Consider the following 20,972-nt stretch of genomic DNA (forward strand, 5'->3'; position numbering starts at 1 on the left):
AATGTAGTTATTATCAATGAATGTGAACTGCAGATTGGTCTGTTGGTCCAATGTGTAGGAATTTCTGTATATCGCAATCAACTCCCTCACACCACACAGTTCAAACTACGTATTACAGCTACGGTGGCCTTCACGCTTCAAAAAGATGGTCTCTTTCTCTTTTTAATATCCTTTTTCTTTTTTTGGGCAAAGAAGAAGACTCCTGTTCCTGAAATTTGGATTTTGAATACGGTGTGGTCCTCCATGTTTCCTTCTTCAAACTTGCCGGGCCCGGGAAGCTACGATACCCATTAGCAGAATTAGCAGCACCTGTCAGTTTATCATGTGACATTGAAAATGCGAAAAATGTCCTGTATGTCCCTTACCGGCTAACGTATTTCAAGATGGCGCATGAATATGGATGGTCTACCCCAGTTCATGCAAATGCAAATGTAAAATTTCAAGCCAAAAGGAATACTTGGAATTGATGATGGTGGTAAATATTCAAGAAAAAGGACAAGTTTGTGAACGGGCAACACAGATTTTGATAATAAAAAACTAAACACATTACACACTGGACCTTTAAAGAAACAGATGAACTTTGAAGTTGACTTCAAGTAAAATATTGATCAAATATTTCAGTGGCAGTTAAGTCCTGATGAAGGAGGGAGTACTCATAGATTACTCAAATGTCTAATATAATAACATCAATTATTTTATAATTTTGACATTATTTTGTAGCAGATTTTACAGTATTGTTTACTGTCTACCTTGGATGAAGTAGTGTTCCTTTAGAAAAGTACTATATGCCCATTTGACCGCCTCCCTGACAATCATGGTTCAAACACTGTAAGCATAAAGCTTGTAAGGGACTGTACTTATTCTTTAATACAATTGGGTTTGAATATAGAAACAGTTTCTTTTCTGAGAGGGACACTAGCACCATATTGTGGATAAAGTCAGCACTACTGGACATTGAATACAAAAACTACCTAACGCTAGTGACAAACGCACAGCCGCCTTATTCTTTCGCTTTTCCCTTCTAATTATTTACAATATGCCGCTTGCTGTCATTTTGAAACTCAATAGCGAGGTCAGTTCTGTCACTCCCAGGAACCCCAATGTTTCTGCATCTCCGTAGGTACAGTCTTAAACATATGGACTCCTTTAATTAAATCATACCTTGACTCCGTCCTCCTCTCAGTCTTTCTGACAGCAAGGTCATTAAACTATTAAAGGGAGTCACAGGCAAAATTGTTGTGAGCAGATTGAGGCAGGAAAGGTTAATTAAATGGCCATTGCTTCTCCTTACCTCAAGCAAATCAGCATTCTTCTATCCCAGACAGGCCAATGTGAGAGAATGTGGCTTTTTTTTTCATGCTGCACAATATGTGTGAGCGCAGTCAGCACACAGCTTCTTTTTTTTTTTTCTGTACTAAAAAGGGGAAAAAAATGGTTTATCTCAACAACAACAAAAATAAATTATTTTGCACAATGCTGATACAGAACTGTGGCCTCTTCCTGTGAACCCTGCAACACAGTAAAACTAAGGAAACAAAAGCAGTGAGATAGCACCTGTGTGCCTGGCGTTAAGGACAAATCGTTTTAGAGTGCTTCAGAGATAATTCTAAACCATCCAGATACTGTATGTTTATGCCTTTCTTTCCTATTACGGTTTGCAGAGAGGGTCAAGACTTACCATCATAAAACTTATTTCAAATAATTAGCTTTTAATTCAGCAGCACTCTGTAGGAAATTAGCTTTATTTTCACTTTGGTTTGTCATTGAAATTATGTAAAACAAACATGCCTTTACAGTCTTATGGTATGAACATGTTGAGGTTTAGTACTGACAAGGTTTTTCTATACCTCACTGCACCACTGTAGCTAAGACATTTTCCTTTAAATTTACAAACATTTACTTTATATCAAATACTACTGTGAAACGTAAAGATATTTATTCCTTTTCAAAGCAGCCAATCATTGAAAAAAATGTAATCTCAACATTCTTCTCCACCCTGCAACTTCACCTTCCTGGTGCTGTTAAGATTTTGCGGTAGATTAGAGACGTGATGGAATCTGTATTGTGGCTACAATCACAGCGCACTATTCTAACCACCTTTGCATCAGACAATACAGCGTTTTAACTGTAGACAGCTCTGATGGATTCTACAACAGCTGGAAGTGATACTTTACAGATCCGGAGAATTTTATCTTCTCCGTACCTGCTGCTGGAATTTCACAACAACCTCTCAGTGTTTTGTCTGTGAGTTATCTTCAAAAGCTAACTTAGTCTTTGTGATCATCTGCACATAAAGTATATACTATGAATATCACAATTGGTAAATTATTAAGTTATATGTAGTCGCGCATTGCCAGACCTTTGTCCACAGCACTGGGGTCTGGCTAGTCCACACACCATTGGACGGGAGACAAAACGGGCTCTGGTTTATTGGCATTTCTTTAAACCAATCGCATTGTTGTGGGGTGGTGCTAAGCACCCGACAGAGCCACGGTGCCGCTGCAAAATAGCCTCGGGAAGGAACTTGTTTTGGTGGTGGTCCAACAGAAAACTCAGATTGGACAGGTAGTCTAGCTAGCTGTCTGGATTTACCCTGCAGAGATCTGAGGAGCAGTTAACCATAGTCCTCAGAAATCCACCGGAGATTAGAATTAAAACATATAGAAAGCGGAAGGTAACGGAAGGTAACGGACATCTGGCCCGAAAAGAGTGACATCCGGCGGAATTTCCGGCAGTACCGGAGCAACCCCGGAAGTGGAACGTCGTGGATCTAGACTAAGTTATATGTAAATGAAGTTCACAAAGTCTGTATGATATTTTGAAGATCAGATAAAACTAATTAAAGGTATGTAACACTGTCCATTCCAAAGGTGTAAACAAATATGATAAGAACAATCGGTGCTCTCCAGGATGGTTAGGGTGTGTTAAATTTGCACCCTGTCATAGTGTTACATCACACTCCCAAATACAAAAGTTTTCTTCCAGCTCACTATTCATGTGTTCATACTCAATACAAAGTATTAGAAAATAAGATGCTGCACATGGGAGAAATGTAATTTAATTGTCTGTAAAGGCACTTCTGGATGGGTTTTTTGACCAGGTGCGATGTAATATGCAACCTAGTCTGCCAAATAAAAACTTATAAACTACCAATACTTAGACACAGCTCTGCTTTGAGCTAACAACGGGATGCTAACATGCTCACTATGACAATGCTAACATGCTGATGTTTAGCACGTAACATTTACCTTTGTCACAATCTTAGTTTTGCATGATAGAATGCTAACTTTTGTTAATTAGCACTAAAAAAAGTGCTGATTGGCTGATTTAATTAGCTTTATCTTTATCTTTATTTCGGATCCCCAGTAGCTGCTAATAATGTAGCAGCTACTCATCCTGGGGTCCACTTTGCAGATCTTTGGTCATTAACCACAGAATCGGAGGTATATAAATATTTTGACCTGATGAAAATCCAAAGGATCACTAAAGTTATTACAATTCATCGAATTTGGCTACCATATTTCATGGTAATCCATCATTGAATAATAACTCAAAATCACTAATGCCAACCTCATAGTTGTGGGCTCATCACCAAAGTCAGTTAGATACATAATCTGGAAACCATGAATGTCTACACAAAATCCACCCATGAGATGTTGAGATATTTCACTGCATAAGTGAAATTTTTACCAGTTGGTGGCACTAAATGATAAATCAGGGCATTACCAAAGTCATTAGAATTCATCATCTGGGGGACATAAATGTCTGCAAAAAGGTTCACGGCAATCCATCCAACAGTTGAGACCTTTCAGTCTGGAGCAAAGTGGTGGATCGACTGGTGAACCATCCAACAGAATGACTTTGCCATCCATTGCATCATGCCACTAAAAACAAATGGCTAAAAATAATTGTGGCCAAAGAGCTACAGCACACAGGAGGCGCAGGTGGAGGCTTAGCTTTGGCTTCGAGCCGGGGCTGCACAGTATATTGTTGTTTTTTTTCATCGTCGCAATATACACATCACAAAAGGCTGCAAGATTTTTTGTATTAGTTGGAAGAAAATTGCACTTTAAAAGGTGCCCTGCCATACAAAACCGTTTTTACTACACCCTAAAAAATGCTGGGTTATTTCATCTACCCAACCGCTGGGTTATGAAATGTTTTACCCATTATGGGTTATTTATATGGAAGTTGGGTTATTTTGTGCAACTCATGTGTTGAGTCAAAATCCATCAACCCAACATACATCGGTTGACCCAGCACTTGGGTTGTTTGTGCTTCGAACATCATCAGATCATCACCAGAGTCCACACACCGAGCGCTTGTCACAGCAGAGAACCAGTCTGGTCATCCAACGAGGCAAATACATAATAAAAGGTTTGTGTACACTAGCTACATGTCTAATTCACATTGTCTGTGTTGCGTTACCTATTAAAGTACTATCTTTATATTGTGAGGCTAGTTGGTTAGTTTGGCTAACAACGTAGCTAGCTAACGTTAGCCATTTAGCCGTTATCATGGAAGCATGTATAGCCTACAGCTTATCCGTTTGGTCGGAATTATATTAATGAATTAATGAAACAAGTTCATAATGCCCATGGGCATATGGTCATGTTTATTGAGTTCACCAGGCTAATTTGCCAGCTAGTTTCAAGCTAGCCAGGTAATTCGGCAGTTCACAAACTATCTAGTTTACTAGCCAACTGGCTGTCCGTTAGTTGCCTTGCTAGCTATATTATTTTAACTGGCTATAAATGAACGCGCTTGTTTTTCCTGAAGCTTTTAATGTGAAATGTGAAGGCATAACAGTGTATGACTGATTAAAGTATGTAAAAACAGTGAGATAAACCTGATGTTTGACTAAATGCATTTATGTGCATTTATTTAAGTAAATTGGTGACCCACAATAGATAAGAACAAATGCTTATTTAAAATGGCGGCCTGGCAAACGACAAGGGCCACTTGAGTTAAGGGTTAAGAAATATATAATAAAAAGTTTGGGAACCACTGCTGTACTGTTGTACTGACACTCGTGCCCTGAAGGCTATGCTTTGAGCAGCCACAAATATTCTTGTAAAAAGGTAAAAACAATTTACATGCATGCAATTTGTCATATGAATTGTATAGGTAGAGAGGGAGGATTGTGATGCTAAATAAAATGGCTGTTATCTTCACATTGGATTACATTCTGCTGTTAGTCTGCATTGCTTTTACATGGTGATATCTGAATAGTTAATACAATAGCAATTGTATCTTTGCTTAAGCTCTTTTTGTGTTTGTTTCAGATCAATGGATAGCTTTGTCATTAACACTTTGACAGAGTGCCAGACCTTGTCGAAAGATTTAAAAGGTAAGAAATATGTTTTCCCATCCACAGCATATCAAGTCTGCATTGCTACTAAAGCCCTTTTCAGACATGAATTCTTATGAAATATAATTTCCTCTTTTTTTCAATAGCTTCCACGTAATATGTCAAAGTGACTCCAATAGATGAATAGAGCCGGCCACTGGATTCCTGGAGGAAAGGCTGCGGAACGTCAGGAAGCGGCTGAGATCAACCAGCAGGTCGCAGAGCACGGCACAGACACCACCACAAACGCCAGATGATGGCGCTCTCGCAAGGGCTCTCATACCAGGTAATTATTAAACTGAAAAATTATTTGATGAAGCAAAACATCCATATTTCAGTGAATGACAACTTTCTTGTTCTTTTTTACAGACTGTACCATATCAGACGAACGTGGGTCACAGCTTAAAGAATGGTTGAGAAATAATTCTCAGCCCCTCAGCCAGATAGAGAACTACATGCTGAACACAGCAGTCTACAGGGCCAAGTGGATTAGGGACAACAATTGGACCATCGATCAAATCCTCGAAGAGTTCCCTCACCTAATGACCAAAGGCATGGTAGGTATAGGGAAATATGATCTTACATATAAGGATGCATTGTTTATAATGTTTTATTAGTGTGCCACATTGAATTGGTTTTAAAAATGTGTTTTCCATTTTATAGATTGCACAGGCTTGTCCTGCATGGGGATGCTGCATCAAAGTTGTTTGAAACTTGGTCACGTGAAATGCCAGGAGGGGAGTCTAAAATGGTAAAGTTTATTTAAAGTAGAATACTTGCTTGCAAGTAGAGCTAATGGCTCTTAATAGCAGCTTTTTAATAGGAATTTGAATTTGTTCACTATAGACCTGTTGAATGTTCAGCCAGTTCATTCGTAATTGTTGTTTTGCTCTGAATGTTTTCCTACCTGAGTGATATGAACTGCACCATTTCCACTATATTGTTGATATAATACATTTTTTTCAAAGATTCCATTATGTTGTTTTGTTTTTGTATTGTTTAAGTGTTTATTAAATAATATATGCATACATCTAGCATGTATTCTGTTCTAGGTTTGTAGTTTAACAGTTTTATTGCAATTTATTTTCTTAAATTGTACTGTAATGTGTTAGAATTAATCTGGCATATAGGTTAATTTTGCCCAGCATTCGGGTACACTATATAACAAATATGTAGTTGAATCAACCCAGAATTGTAATTAATTTGACCCAGCATTTGGGTACACTATATAACAAATATGTAGTTGAATCAACCCAAAATTATAATTAATTTGACCCAGCATTTGGGTACACTATATAACAAATATGTAGTTGAATCAACCCAGAATTATAATTAATTTGACCCAGCATTTGGGTACACTATATAACAAATATGTAGTTGAATCAACCCAGAATTATAATTAATTTGACCCAGCATTTGGGTACACTATATAACAAATATGTAGTTGAATCAACCCAGAATTGTAATTAATTTGACCCAGCATTTGGGTAGAATATTTAACTCATCTGTTGGGTTAAAAATCACCAACCCATCTTGCTGGGTCAAATTAACTACTGTTGGTCCGGTGCAATAGTGATCCAGCGGTTGGGTTATAAAACAACCCAAGTTGGGTTATTTTTAACCCATCATTTTTAAGTGTGTAGCTATACTTTTGAAATATGTTAGGTCCATATGTGTTTGTGTTATGTTGTGAATGTGAAAATGAACTGCTACCTCCTCTGTCAGCTCTAGCCACTGACAAGAAATAAACAGAGAAGTTAGGCCAATTACAAAAGCTGGTCAGTCTGACATCATATTGCCTGAGCTCATTACTATTCATTAGCTCACCCAGTTGGGCTGGGTAAAGGATTCTGACAGCCAGGCTCTGAATATTAATGAGAACTAGCAGAAATCGAGTTGAGTCTTCCTGCAGGCTTTCTATACCATGCTAGAATAGCTTTAAACAAGGTAACCAAGGCATTTTTTCCACAAGAAATGTTGCAGAGTCCATGGTAGAACTTCAGACATTACCACAAAGTAATGAAATACGTGTGGCAGGGCACCTTTAAAATGTACCTGTCATTCTTTTTTAGTGGTGCCTTTTATATTCAATGTTCAATTCGTTCAATAAAAGAATGTTGGAAATAATGTCCTTTCGGTTTTTTTTTTATTCAACAAGCAATTTGTTGCATTTTAGCAGAATACTGAAAGCAGCAGAAAAGCAGAACTGAGTACACTTTAATATCTGTTTATTTATCGCAAGTAATATCGTTATCACGATATTCAACAACGTTATCGCATATCGAGTATTCCCTCATATCATGCAGACCTAGTTTGATCGCACAGCTGCTCAGACACTGGTTAAAATGAGATTTAAGGATTCCATAATGGACTAAATGACATAACAAGATGTGGATTGTTGACACTGTTCACTTGACAAACAGCAGTAAAAAAAAACTGCAGCATCTAAATTGTATGCACCAACATAAAACTAAGACTGTATTGCTAGTTCTGTTTTTTCACAATGTGACCCGAACTTCCAACAAGTCAAGGCAAGGCAAGGCAGGGCAGCATTATTTGTATAGCACATTTCAGCAACAGGGCAATTCAAAGTGCTTTACATAAAATATTAAAGAGCAGTTAGAAAACAATTAAAAAACAATAATAAACAAATTAAAAACATTAAAAGACAAGAATAAAATTGATAGTGCAGTATAAGAATAAAAGTTACAGTGCAGTGTAAGAAATTAAAGTAGCTTAGATTTAAAAGAACTGAGAGTTGCAGCAAACCTACAGTTTTCTGGGAGTTTGTTCCAGATATGTGGAGCATAAAAACTGAACGCTGCTTCCCCCTGTTTAGTTCTGACTCTGGGGACAACAAGTAGACCTGTCCCAGACGACCTGAGAGGTCTGGGTGGGTCATAATGTAGTAGCAGATCAGAAATGTATTTTGGCCCTAAACCGTTTAGTGATTTATAAACCAGTAAAAGTATTTTGAAATCAATTCTTTGAGGCACTGGAAGCCAGTGTAGAGACTTCAGTACTGGAGTGATCGTTTTGAATCAGCTGCAGCTGTCTGATTGATTTCTTAGGGAGACCTGTAAAGACACCGTTACAGTAGTCAAGTCTACTGAAGATAAAAGCATGGACAAGTTTTTCCATATCCTGCTGAGACATAAGTCCTTTAACCCTTGATATATTTTTAAGGTGATAATAGGCTGATTTTTTAATTATGTTAATGTGGCTTTTAAAATTTAGGTCTGAGTCCATGACTACACCAAGATTTCTGGCTTTGTCTGTTGTTTTTAACATTGTCGTTTGAAGCTGAGCGCTGACTTTCAATCGTTCCTCTTTTGCTCCAAAAACAACCACCTCCGTTTTTTCTTCATTTAATTTAAGAAAATTCTGGCACATCCAATCATTAATCTGTTCAATGCACATATTTAATTGTTGTATTGGGCTATAGTTCCCTGGCGATAAGGTTATGTAAATTTGTGTGTCATCCGCATAACTATGGTAACTTATTTTGTTGTTTTCCATAATCTGAGCCTGTGACCTGAATTTGGTCACACGTTGACAAGACTGCAAGAAATTTCAGCAAGCTTTGTTTTCCCCCTTGTTATTCTGGTTATCAGAAATGTCGCTGGACCTCCTCAGAAGAGATACATCTCTAAAGTCATTCCCACTCCCTATTGCACGTTCTGCATATGGTCTGGGAGTGTGAACAGCTGCATGAGTTCTGGAATAAAACAACATCAATAATATCTGATATGATAGGATGTCGAATTCCTACTGACCCGATTGTTTTGTTACTTAATGACGACTCTAAATTACACCTGCTTGAGAGACAACTGGGAGAAAATTTTACTAGCTGGCTCAACTGCAACCAAGAAAATGATAGCTCAACGGTGGCTCTCTCCTCCCCCACTCGCTTTGTATAAAACAGTGGTTGCCGTATTTTCTGGACATAGTTATGCTTGAGCTCTCTACAGCAAGGATTAACAAAGCCAGATCATCAACTATCTGCCTATTATATGGGAATGTGAAGACTTAATGACCTCAACCCCACAAGAACTAGAGGAGAGTGATTAGGCAAGGTGTGATTTCTGTTCGTTTGTTTGTGTGGGAGTGGGAGAGGGTTTTTGTTCTTGTTCAATTTGTGTTGATCTGTTCGGTGCACGATCTGCTATTACCTGTCACACGGTGTGGAATTTGTTTTGTATGTCTGAAGGTGCATATAAAAAAAAGTTGATCACAAAAGAAAAAAAAGAAATGTCGCTGGCCTATTATAGTTCTCAGCTACTCCTTGACATTGAAAAGAATGCAGTGATTGCACATCAGCTTTCTGTGGGTATCTTCTCTATTGTTAGATTGCGACTGGGCCAAGGTACTTCAGATACATTTTAATTACAACACTCTTTACACAGCTAATCTGAGAAAAAACGCAGTTGGAGAGAGGCAATAGAATTAATTGTCATCAATTTGCACAGAGGTTCTTTATCCTGCTTTCACCAGGTATGATCATCCTTACTGTGTGGAGGGAATCCGCAGCACTCAATTCATCCTGTGAAACAATAAGCATTGCTTATCTCATAGTAGAACAGATACCTGCCATTCACGTGTCTGAAGACAATGTCACACCAAACTGTTCAAAAATGTGGTTATTTAATGTGGCCTTGATTGACCGCTGAGGAGCATTAATACACCATATATTGTAATATGACTCCTCCTTGTCATCTTGGCCTATACTGGAGGCCGCGCAAGAAAGTTGAAAATCTTAGGGGAAACCACTGCTGCTGTTGCTGGAAAAGTATTGACCCTGGGAAATGCTTACCAGACAATGGTTGCTGTAGATTGAAAGTTTAAACTGTTGTCACTAAAACAAAAGCTGAGCAGGTTCAGTGTTTACTGCCGTATAGTTTTTCATTCATTTGATTTTCCTTTCATAAACAGGTATTAAAAAACAAAAAACTAATGGTTATTTGATTTTCGTTTTAAAATACAACATTTGAAATTGAAATACAAGGCGTTTTTTCCTTTTCGTGGTCAAAAGGGGATGGGAGAAATTTAAAATATGCTGTGATTTTCATTTTCTAATTCATATAACAAAAATAAAATCCAGAACCCCCCGGTGACTCTCTGCCAGATCAGCAAGTTTAACGACAGCAACAGAAAGTTTGCTGGGATTGGTAACGTGTGGCGTAACGGTAACGTTAATAAAGCCGTGAACCGAAATTCTGTTTCCTCAGCTGGTTCGACTCTCTTGGGGCGAAGTTGTCTCTGGCGGGTAGAGATAGAGAAGCAGGGAGAGAGGGTAATAAATAAATCTGACATTATAAAATAAAACTCCCCCCAAGCATTATCAATAGTACAGGTTTCCAAAGTAATTTTAGCCTGGGCTGAAAGCAACACTGGTAAGCTACGCTGGTGCTGTTGCCTTGGAAATGACAACATCCGGTCTCTGAATATGAAAAAAACAAGCCTTTTTTCATTTCTATTTCCGTGTGATTTTATTTTTGTTATATGAAATAAAAAATCAAAATCACAACATATTTTAAATTTCTCCCATCCCCTTTTGACCATGAAAAGGAAAAAACGCCTTGCTTTTCAATTTCAAATGTTGTATTTTAAAACGAAAATCAAATAACCACTCGTTTTTTGTCTTTTAATACCTGTTTATGAAATGAAAATTGAATGAGCAAAAAAGTACACGGACCATTAATAAACCTTAATTTTTGTTCACTGACAAGGTTTGTACTGTACTTCTGAAAGGACCGTGACCTCACGATGATCGGCAACCGGCTCACAGTCACTTTTTGATGGCTAAACTGAAGCCGAAATGTGTCCCATCGTGCCTAAACAGTGAAGTAAATGTGGAAGTGCCTTAAACATGCATTCTTCCAACAAGGGGTGACTCCTCTGGCCACAAAAAGAAGTCAGTTTCAATGGAAGTCTAAAGGGAAATGACCCTACTTCTGCCTTGATTTATTACCTCAATAAACATTTTCCTTAAATTACGAGTATATGGCATCAATATATGGTTTCAAGTCTTCTTCAATACAGTATAATATTCATTCCTGAAATTATGGCCCCCCAATCCATGGCCCTGTACAATAAAATAGCTGTACATTTCTTTTTGGGTGTCGCCCATGTTTTCATCTTAAAACTTTCTAACCCTCCCACTGTGTGTTTTCACACTTTTGGTCGCCTAGAAATGTCTTGTTCAGCATTCTGCCATCCAAGCTAGGTAGATAGCGTTAGCGTTAGCTGGTAACTTAAGAGAAAGTCTGCCAATTTTTCACCAGCTCTGTGTAACTGCTGTACATGCTGACGAACGGTATCAGTACACGGAGGACCGCGCATAGGCGTAAAACCCAAGGAGGGTCGGGGGGTCAGCAACCTGACCCATCTAAGGGTTGTCCCCCCCCAGAAATATTATTAAAAACCATGCTGTGTATTGTAAATAACATAATGATGTATACTTAAAATATCTGTTTAAGTAGTAGTAAAACAATACAACCCCCAAAAAATGCTTTTTAAGTTTATAAACATTTTGAGTCCCCCCTCCCTTGCCTCACATTGGTTTGGTCCACTTCCTGCTGTACATTACACAACAAGTCCGGCGGACCGCAGGAGAGAACGAGAGAACATACTGGTAGTTGGATTCACTGTTAGTTGTAGAATGTAGTAAGTAGGCGGTTCAAGGCTATTTTATTCACATGATACATCGGAAAATAGAAATCAGTCCTAACAGAAAAATGCAGAGTTTTTTTGTGATTTTTGCCGGCAAAAATCTTTGATTATGCGGCACGTTTTCTTAAAAAATGCAATGGAATATGCGAAATATTTATGCAATTTTATGCGATGAAATTGCGGGAACTTGCAAAAATTGCAGGAACTTGCAAAAACTGCGGTTTGATGAAAAATAGGGGGAAAATGGCTGCTCTCGTGTGAAGTAAAAGCAAAATCTTTCAACTTTCTGCTAAAATATATGTGACTTTTTTGCAACGAAATTGCGGGGATTATGAAATCATGAAAGCCCCGCATATTTTGCGCGGAAATCGGCAATTTATGCGGCAAAAGTGCGGCATATTTGAAAAAATGCAGCCCCCGCATAAATATGCAGACTTTGGCTGATTATGCATTGAATTATGCAATCACATAATTGCGTTTTTCTGGAGGGACTGAGAAATGATGCTGAGTAATTCATAAATTAGTCATAACAAAAATGTTCACTACATTAGTGTAATATAATGTAACGTTACCTAGCTTGTTTAATAGCTTGTTGGATAGAAATGCACCCATTACAACTAACAATGGCAATAAGCCTAACGTTATGTGTGTGAACTGATATTAGGGTTAATATTGAAGATCTACAGTTGTGTTTTGCTCAATATGAAGTTAAGTGGCTGATCAGTTAAATATATATCCTCTGTCCCAGACAAAAACCTAATAATTATGTGGAGGATTGCAAGATCATTTTATAATCAATATGACCGCGTGGTGAATCCAACTCATATTTAGACATCTGACGTTTAAGATTTGTGTTGTTGTTGCCCAGATAAAATGACAGAGAAAAGAAAAACAGACATAAGATCCTTTTTTAATACACCAAAACGCCAAGTGAGAACAATAAGTCCTCATATCAAGACAATTTGGTAACATCTTTATAAGAATGGTTGCTTACGGAAATACTAACGTCACTATGTCACAAGCAAAGGAGACAGAAAGAACTGAGGAACAGGGAGACCAGGGACAGTCAGGTGGAGAGTCTCAGGTAAGTGTGTTGAGCTTAGTTAATATTTTTGGAGGTGTCTGCTGTCAGGGTTAGCAGATGAGCTTTACCAGTGGCTCACTAATTTACATTATGATCAGCTAATTTAACAAGTGTACAAAAGCATTGTATTTCTTTTATATGGGGGCACTTCTCATTATGTTTTAATGTATTTTTGTGGCTTGATTGTAAACAACTTAAAAAAATAAATAAATGTTTTTAAAGAAGAATATTTTTGGTCAATTTAGTCAGCTTAGTCAGAGAAACACTGAAAAGAAGGATAATGGTACAGTCTCCATGCTACACTAATGATAGTATTAAAGCTTTCCTCTGTGTACACTAGTCCTCTACCAGTATAATTGTGGCTGTATTATTTGTGGCTGTATTATTTGTGTCCCCTTCAAAAAATTGCTCTTCAGAAATTTTATGTTCATTGTCCCCCCCTCCCCCAACTGTTAGATGAGATTTATGCCTATGGGACCACGTTTACCCACCTGCAAAACTGGATGACTCGCGTCAGAGGGGTTGAAAATTGGTGACTTTCCCTCTTTAGTGTTTAGCTTAGCGCCATGAAACCATACACAACACTGGCTTAGCCACATCATCCTCCCCAGCTCTGCCCTTTTGTCCAAATATGGTCACTTCTGGCAAAAAAATGCCAAGATGGCGACAGCCAAAATGCAATGGTTTCACAACGGCAGTCCAATGGTTTATGTCACCTATGCTATGTCCATTAGTTTTACAGTCTATGGACATGATACAAAATAAAACAGGAAACAGGCACCACACATATCTATACAATCAATATGTTTCGGATTAAATTGCTTACAAGAGCACAAAGTTATTTATATATCTAGCCTCTTCATTTTGCTTTGGAAGTGCACCAGATTGTTGCATTTAACTTTAAAATGTTCCACCCACCATAGCCTCCAACCCAGTCTCACGTCAGTTTGTGATGGCATTACGAAATTAAATCTATTAGAACGTGATACCATTACGTAATTGTGAAGATTTACGTGTTGGGGTCACATTTTTTATACTAATGTATTTCAATGAGAAGCATCTTACGTAATCACAGCACGAAACTTTCTGCCACTCGGCTGCAGCAGAGAAGCTGGATACAGCTTTGATATTATTGGTATTTTTAGCCCAATAATCGCTGTTTTAATCAACATTTATTCACCAGATCTTATCACGGTTTATATGTATTTCTTTTAATGTTATTATTTCGGTCTATTTCGGCCAGGGAAGCTGGATTGCTTTGTTGTTTATTGATATTTTTAAAACTATAACGCTACATCTTTCAACATGTATTTAGCTGTTATCATGGTATGCATTTCTTTATTTTAATAACATTATTTCGGTCTTATTACAGGTGAAATATTGCAGTAAATAAGACAGAACAGTAAGCTACGATATGAGCCGAGCTGGGCGCATTCAAAGCCGATGTCCCACGATGCAATGCGGGCATTCATTCACAGAATCAGACGGCGATCAGCGGGTCTATAACGCCAGTATCGCTTCAATGTACGTAAGGGATAATGTAGAGCGTTGTTATAGCGAATACAACAACGACGGGGTGATCAGGACCCCGACGCCAATCTTCTTCTAGCGGATCGATTTATAGCTCTCCTCCGGAGGGAACAGAACTGCGTCCATGGCAACGCTCTGCTATGCATGGCAACGGTGTGTTATACTTAGCAACGGTCTGTTATCAAGAAAATAACAGACCGCATTGTACATTAGAATATAAGCAAGCCATGTAATAAATATATATAATCAGTAGTTTTGTCACCAGCGACAACACGTTGCTCAGTTTTGTTCCAGTAAGTTATGCATCGTAATAACGTTTAAAAAAAATCAGTTGAAGACTCCGGAAGTGATGTCGTAATTACCGCTCGGCGGATAAATACATAATATTCGTAATATTGATGTTTTTTTCTAACGTTGTATTTGAGGAGTTAAACAATAAAGATAGCATCAATAATAAAATACAGTTTCATGTATTTGTCTCATGTATTATTGTGCTTTCGGCCGGCGGCGGGCGGGGCATCAATCTGAAACGGAATGAAGCCCACTCACGGCAGACAGCAGAAAGAGGAGCCGAACACGTCCTCCCACCCACCCCGGAAGAACTACAAGTGCTCAAGCTTTGTAACAGATTCTGGGACGTGTCTATAGTGGGAGTTGTAGTTTTTAAATATATTGGTATATTTCTCATAAGTAGAAGTTGGTAGTGTAGAATTTTGGATGCACCCTGGGGTTTTTCTGGGATGGGGAACACACTGGTGTCATCAGATTTTAAAAATAGAATCGTTAAATAGGTGAAAATAGCTTATTACCATATTTGACAGTGCTTACTGTGGATAAACTTTGGTGACCATATCTACATGATAGCTGAGGTCCAGAGCTTTTTATAACAGCTGGTTTTATGTGTGTAGCACCTTCTGTTGCTAAATGACATCAGCTGAAGACTCCGGAAGTGACGTAGTAATTACCACTCAGCAGATAGAAAAGATTGCTGTACGTAAAAAAATTAAACAAATTGCTTCACGTTGTATGTGAGAATTTATACAATAAAAATACCAATAAGGAAAAAATTGTGTTTTATGCTAAGCACTTTGATTTGCCTTGTCGCAGAAAAATACTAGGCCTATATAAACAAACTACAGTTGAGTGTTTAGAACTACAGCCTAATGGCTTGTTTGACTAATGGGCATTTGTTTTGACTTGTAGGCTACTGTTGTGAAAAACAAAAAATAAACTACTTACAAAGAGAAGCATTTTTCATTTTATTTTCCATGCATAGTTATTTAAAAACGCAATTTTCTAATTTTGCAGTTGATGAATGTTAATAGCAAAGACTAAAGGGGAAAAAAACCATGAGGATATTTATGTGGGACTTAATTTGATTTAACATCACACTGCATTATTAGTTGTTTTAAATAACTGACTTTTTTTAAATAATTTATGGTAGGCCTATCATATTAATTATTATTCAGAAGATGATCCTCATATCAATCAGCATGGTTACAACTTGTAGCTATAACCTTTGTAGCCTTTACTGAGACTACCTTTTCAAAATTAAGAAGGGGCTATGAAGCATTTTAAGCAGATTTTTGCTGAGGTTTTTGTTCACAGAGATGTATAGCTTTGTATGGGTATGTGTACACAAACATGTGTTTTGGCATTTTTGGTACACTTCTACCTCAGCCTACTGCACACAGACACAAGTACTTTTGCATATTCTGCTAAAATAGAGACCAGAATGTGGTGCCATACCAACAATCTCATTCAACCATTTCACAAAATGAGGAGTTTCATTCATTCATTTCATTTATTTTGTTTAGCACAAGTAAACACAACAGAAGTTGACCACTGTGCTTCACATAAGAGTTAGGAAAGATAATAGAATAAAACATCCTTCAGACAGCAGAAAACATAAATAAAAATAAGAATTTAGAGAAATGCACGCTCCAAGAGCAACTTTAGTTTGAGTTTAAACTCATATAAAGAGGACCGCGATCTCAAGGAGACGGGGAGGCTATTCCACAGCCTAGGACCAACAACAGCGAAGGCACGGTCTCCTCTTGACTTTAGACGCGAGCGTGGCTGGGACAGATTATAGTTGCTCGTGGAGTTGGTTGTGACATGGTCAGAGGGTATCAGAGGTCATAAATGATCAACCAATCAATCGGCTCTGCTCCTATAGGCAGCTTGGTGTGTATATACAACACCTTTGGCTGGACGGCCCGTGTTGAAAGTGTGTCTTATCATTTAGAGCAGACTCACACAGTGAATCAGAGGGTTTATGTTATACAAGGCTGCATTACAGAGCATTTTAATATGTCAGCAATATCTAAAAACATCTAATTTAAAGCTTACTATTCAGGGAGCACAGATAATATGCTCTGATCAATCTTTATTCTCCATGCCAAGTAACTCTTATCGTCTGGCAGAAGAAATGGGTACCCTAATGTAAACTAAATAATTCTAAACTATAGCCCTAATTTGGACCTACCTCAATTAAAACTTTAAATAATGTTGCTTGAGGCTGCAGGGAATAGCTTCATGATATGATGCATATAGGGATGTGTGTTGCTCACTGTTTGTGAAAGATGAGCAATAGATTGTGGCTGTGTGATGTGCTTCAATCTGACTACATATCACTTTGTTTATTTGTTTTATCGTAAGTATGTCATCTGTATGATAAACAATATGTCAAGTATTATTTGTGAAGCATTTGAACTCAAGGCAAATATCCCTCTGGGGACAATAAAGTATAGCTTGCAAAATGGTCCCTATGATATGTGAAAATTAAAACCTTGTCGTAGGACTATAGCAAACACATCGTTGGAAAGGTCTCAACCTGGAGAGTAACATATGTCAGTCTGGAGGGCATATATTACTCCTGCTTTGAAATATTGACCTGTGAACCTTGTACCCAGTACATGTTTGAAGGCTTGTCATTTAGCAACAGAAGGTGCTACACACATAACACCAGCTGTTATAGAAAGCTCTGGACCTCAGCTATCATGTAGATATGGTCACCAGTACACAGTTTATCCACTGTAAGCACTGTCAAATATTGTAATAAGCTATTTTCACCTATTTAACGATTCTATTTTTAAAATCTGATGACACCAGTGTGTTCCCCATCCCAGAAAAACCCCAGGGTGCATCCAAAATTCTACACTACCAACTTCTACTTATGAGAAATATACCAATATATTTAAAAACTACAACTCCCACTATAGACATGTCCCAGAATCTGTTACAAAGCTTGAGCACTTGTAGTTCTTCCGGGGTGGGTGGGAGGACGTGTTCGGCTCCTCTTTCTGCTGTCTGCCGTGAGTGGGCTTCATTCCGTTTCAGATTGATGCCGCCCGCCGGCCGGCCGAGCACACAATACATGAGACAAATACATGAAACTGTATTTTATTATTGATGCTATCTTTATTGTTTAACTCCTCAAATACAACGTTAGAAAAAAACATCAATATTACGAATATCATGTATTTGTATATTTTCTATTCGCCGAGCGGTAATTACGACATCACTTCCGGAGTCTTCAGCTGATTTTTTTTAAACGTTATTACGATGCATAACTTACTGGAACAAAACTGAGCAACGTGTTGTCGCTGGTGACAAAACTACTGATTATATATATTTATTACATGGCTTGCTTATATTCTAATGTACAATGCGGTCTGTTATTTTCTTGACAACAGACCGTTGCTAAGTATAACACACCGTTGCCATGCATAGCAGAGCGTTGCCATGGACGCAGTTCTGTTCCCTCCGGAGGAGAGCTATAAATCGATCCGCTAGAAGAAGATTGGCGTCGGGGTCCTGATCACCCCGTCGTTGTTGTATTCGCTATAACAACGCTCTACATTATCCCTTACGTACATTGAAGCGATACTGGCGTTATAGACCCGCTGATCGCCGTCTGATTCTGTGAATGAATGCCCGCATTGCATCGTGGGACATCGGCTTTGAATGCGCCCAGCTCGGCTTATATCGTAGCTTACTGTTCTGTCTTATTTACTGTAATATTTCACCGGTAATAAGACCAAAATAATATTAAAATAAAGAAATGCATACCATGATAACAGCTAAATACATGTTGAAAGCTGTAGCGTTATAGTTTTAAAAATATCAATAAACAACAAAGCAATCCAGCTTCCCTGGCCGAAATAGACCGAAATAATAACATTAAAAGAAATACATATAAACCGTGATAAGATCTGGTGAATAAATGTTGATTAAAACAGCGATTATTGGGCTAAAAATACCAATAATATCAAAGCTGTATCCAGCTTCTCTGCTGCAGCCGAGTGGCAGAAAGTTTTGTGCTGTGATTACGTAAGATGCTTCTCATTGAAATACATTAGTATAAAAAACGTGACCCCAACACGTAAATCTTCACAATTACGTAATGGTATCACGTTCTAATAGATTTAATTTCGTAATGCCATCACGAACTGACGTGAGACTGGGTTGTAGCCTCACAAAATCCTGTGGCTGGCTCCTTAAACAACCTGCACACAGTGCTGGTACAGAAAAAAGTCCAAAAGATAGCAGAAGAAGTTTCTTAGAGTTTACGAGGTGCACCTGAATGTACTATGAGATTATGAGGTGCACCTAAATGCACGTGGAGGTCCCATTGATGCCCACGCGCTTTACCATTCGTTGTTTGTTTACATAACTCACGGGGAAGGCAAAATGTTGCCACACCAGTGACTTCAGGAAAGCAGGTGGATTATCCAGTTCTGTTGTTTCTGGTCAGTAAATTACGCTGTGTCTATGTGTGTGTGTTTTTTTTTTAAAGTTTTGGTACTTTTGTTGTTGTGCATAACACATCATTCGTCAGTGGAAACAAGGCCATTATCACAATATGAATTTTTCTTTATCGTATTAAAATTGATACCGGTATAATCGTGTATAACGATAGGATATGGCGCACTCCTAACACAGCCTTTAAGACTGGAAGCTGTACTGAAATTTTTGTTTGAACCTTGATCAGCTCCTTACTACACTAAAACAAAACCGATTAAAACATTTATCTCTTATGTCAACATAGCTATTTATAGAGAACAGAGTTGGGGAAGTTTAAGAAGCAAACAAAGCTCAGGGTTAAGCTGGCAGATAAAGTGTGAAGAGGCTGGCAGTTCACTGTGCTGTGCCGCTCCTAATTATATACAACAAAAACTGCTATCCATCTCTTTCTTTGACAAGGGACAGTGGTCAGAGTCAGGGAGTGGAGTTAAATGTGAGGAAGCAAAAATTGCCTTCATTGCTGGCCTGGCATTACCTATGCAGATCTTTATCAGGAAGGCCAGTGACTCTATTGTGACTGTTTTGCTGGCCTTACAATGGCTTTCTGTGCACCTATGCTACCAGGAGATTGGCTGAAATTATATTCTTTTCATGCTTGGCTAGGCTGCAGCTTAGAAACAAGCTGCTTATGGAAGCCAGGGGAAGATTGCTGATAATAGGAGCTTCACATCCAGTTGACCTTTTTCCTACTCTCTTTTCCTCCTTCGCAATAGCTCAATTGCAGTGACAGGAGAAAAGGAAACAATCTGTTCCGTAGAGGACACACAACCTGCACCATCTAAGCCAAGGCCTTGGCACTGAATGGCAAGGTCTTGGCTCCTTGCAAGCAATACTGTGATTTTCACGAGGCCTAAAAAGGATTGCCCAGGCTTACTCATTATTTATGTCTGTCAATTTCCACATCTCCTTGCATCTTGTTGCCTACAGCTGGGATTCCAGACCATCAGGTCCTGGACCTGCAGTTGGCCACGGGCTGTTTGCCACGAGGCAGCAAAATATCCTCAATTTTATCTGCCCTTTGTACTACATATGAATACAACTTTATAGGCAGAGTTACAAAAATATTGCAATGACTGCAAAACTGTACACAAAGTCAGGCCTTCATACTCTACTGTTACCTAGATAAATATAATAGCCCCCCCCCCCTTCCCCCCCAATATGTTTTTTGGGGAAAGCATATTCAGACAAAGTTATTGAACAAATCTGCTAAACATTACTGCCAACATTATCCAGTCTTACAGTATTTGTAAAACCTTAACTGCCAATGTTTTGTAGGACAAAGATAGGTAAAGTATGGTTAAGGCCTTGATTAAAAGGTCAGTTCATCCGAGTTACATAAGAAAAAACATCCATTAGATTATCCAGAGTCCTTTGAATGCTACGTTATATTGTAATTTTTTAATTTAGTCTCAAATTGACCTTCATTTTATTGGGGTCAAGGCAAAACAGATACTTCAAAAACTCTGCAAATAATACCAAAATTATCTGCATGACTAGATAAAAGTAGAGTTTGTGGTCAGGGTTAAA

The 20,972-nt window shown here is 38.2% G+C and overlaps 2 long non-coding RNA genes across 2 annotated transcripts in view; one reads left to right on the plus strand and one right to left on the minus strand.

Annotated features, from left to right (window-relative positions):
- The window catches only part of LOC114561711 (uncharacterized), a 169,031-nt gene that overhangs the window by 106,910 nt on the left and 41,149 nt on the right, over nt 1-20,972 (minus strand). The window lies entirely within an intron of this gene.
- Nucleotides 4,119-5,809, plus strand: LOC114561709 (uncharacterized). Its single transcript, XR_003693388.1, has 4 exons — nt 4,119-4,377; nt 5,286-5,350; nt 5,458-5,636; nt 5,720-5,809. It is a non-coding gene; the product is annotated as an uncharacterized LOC114561709 (long non-coding RNA).

Source organism: Perca flavescens, chromosome 9 (genome assembly GCF_004354835.1).
Source record: "Perca flavescens isolate YP-PL-M2 chromosome 9, PFLA_1.0, whole genome shotgun sequence".
NCBI lineage: Eukaryota > Metazoa > Chordata > Actinopteri > Perciformes > Percidae > Perca > Perca flavescens.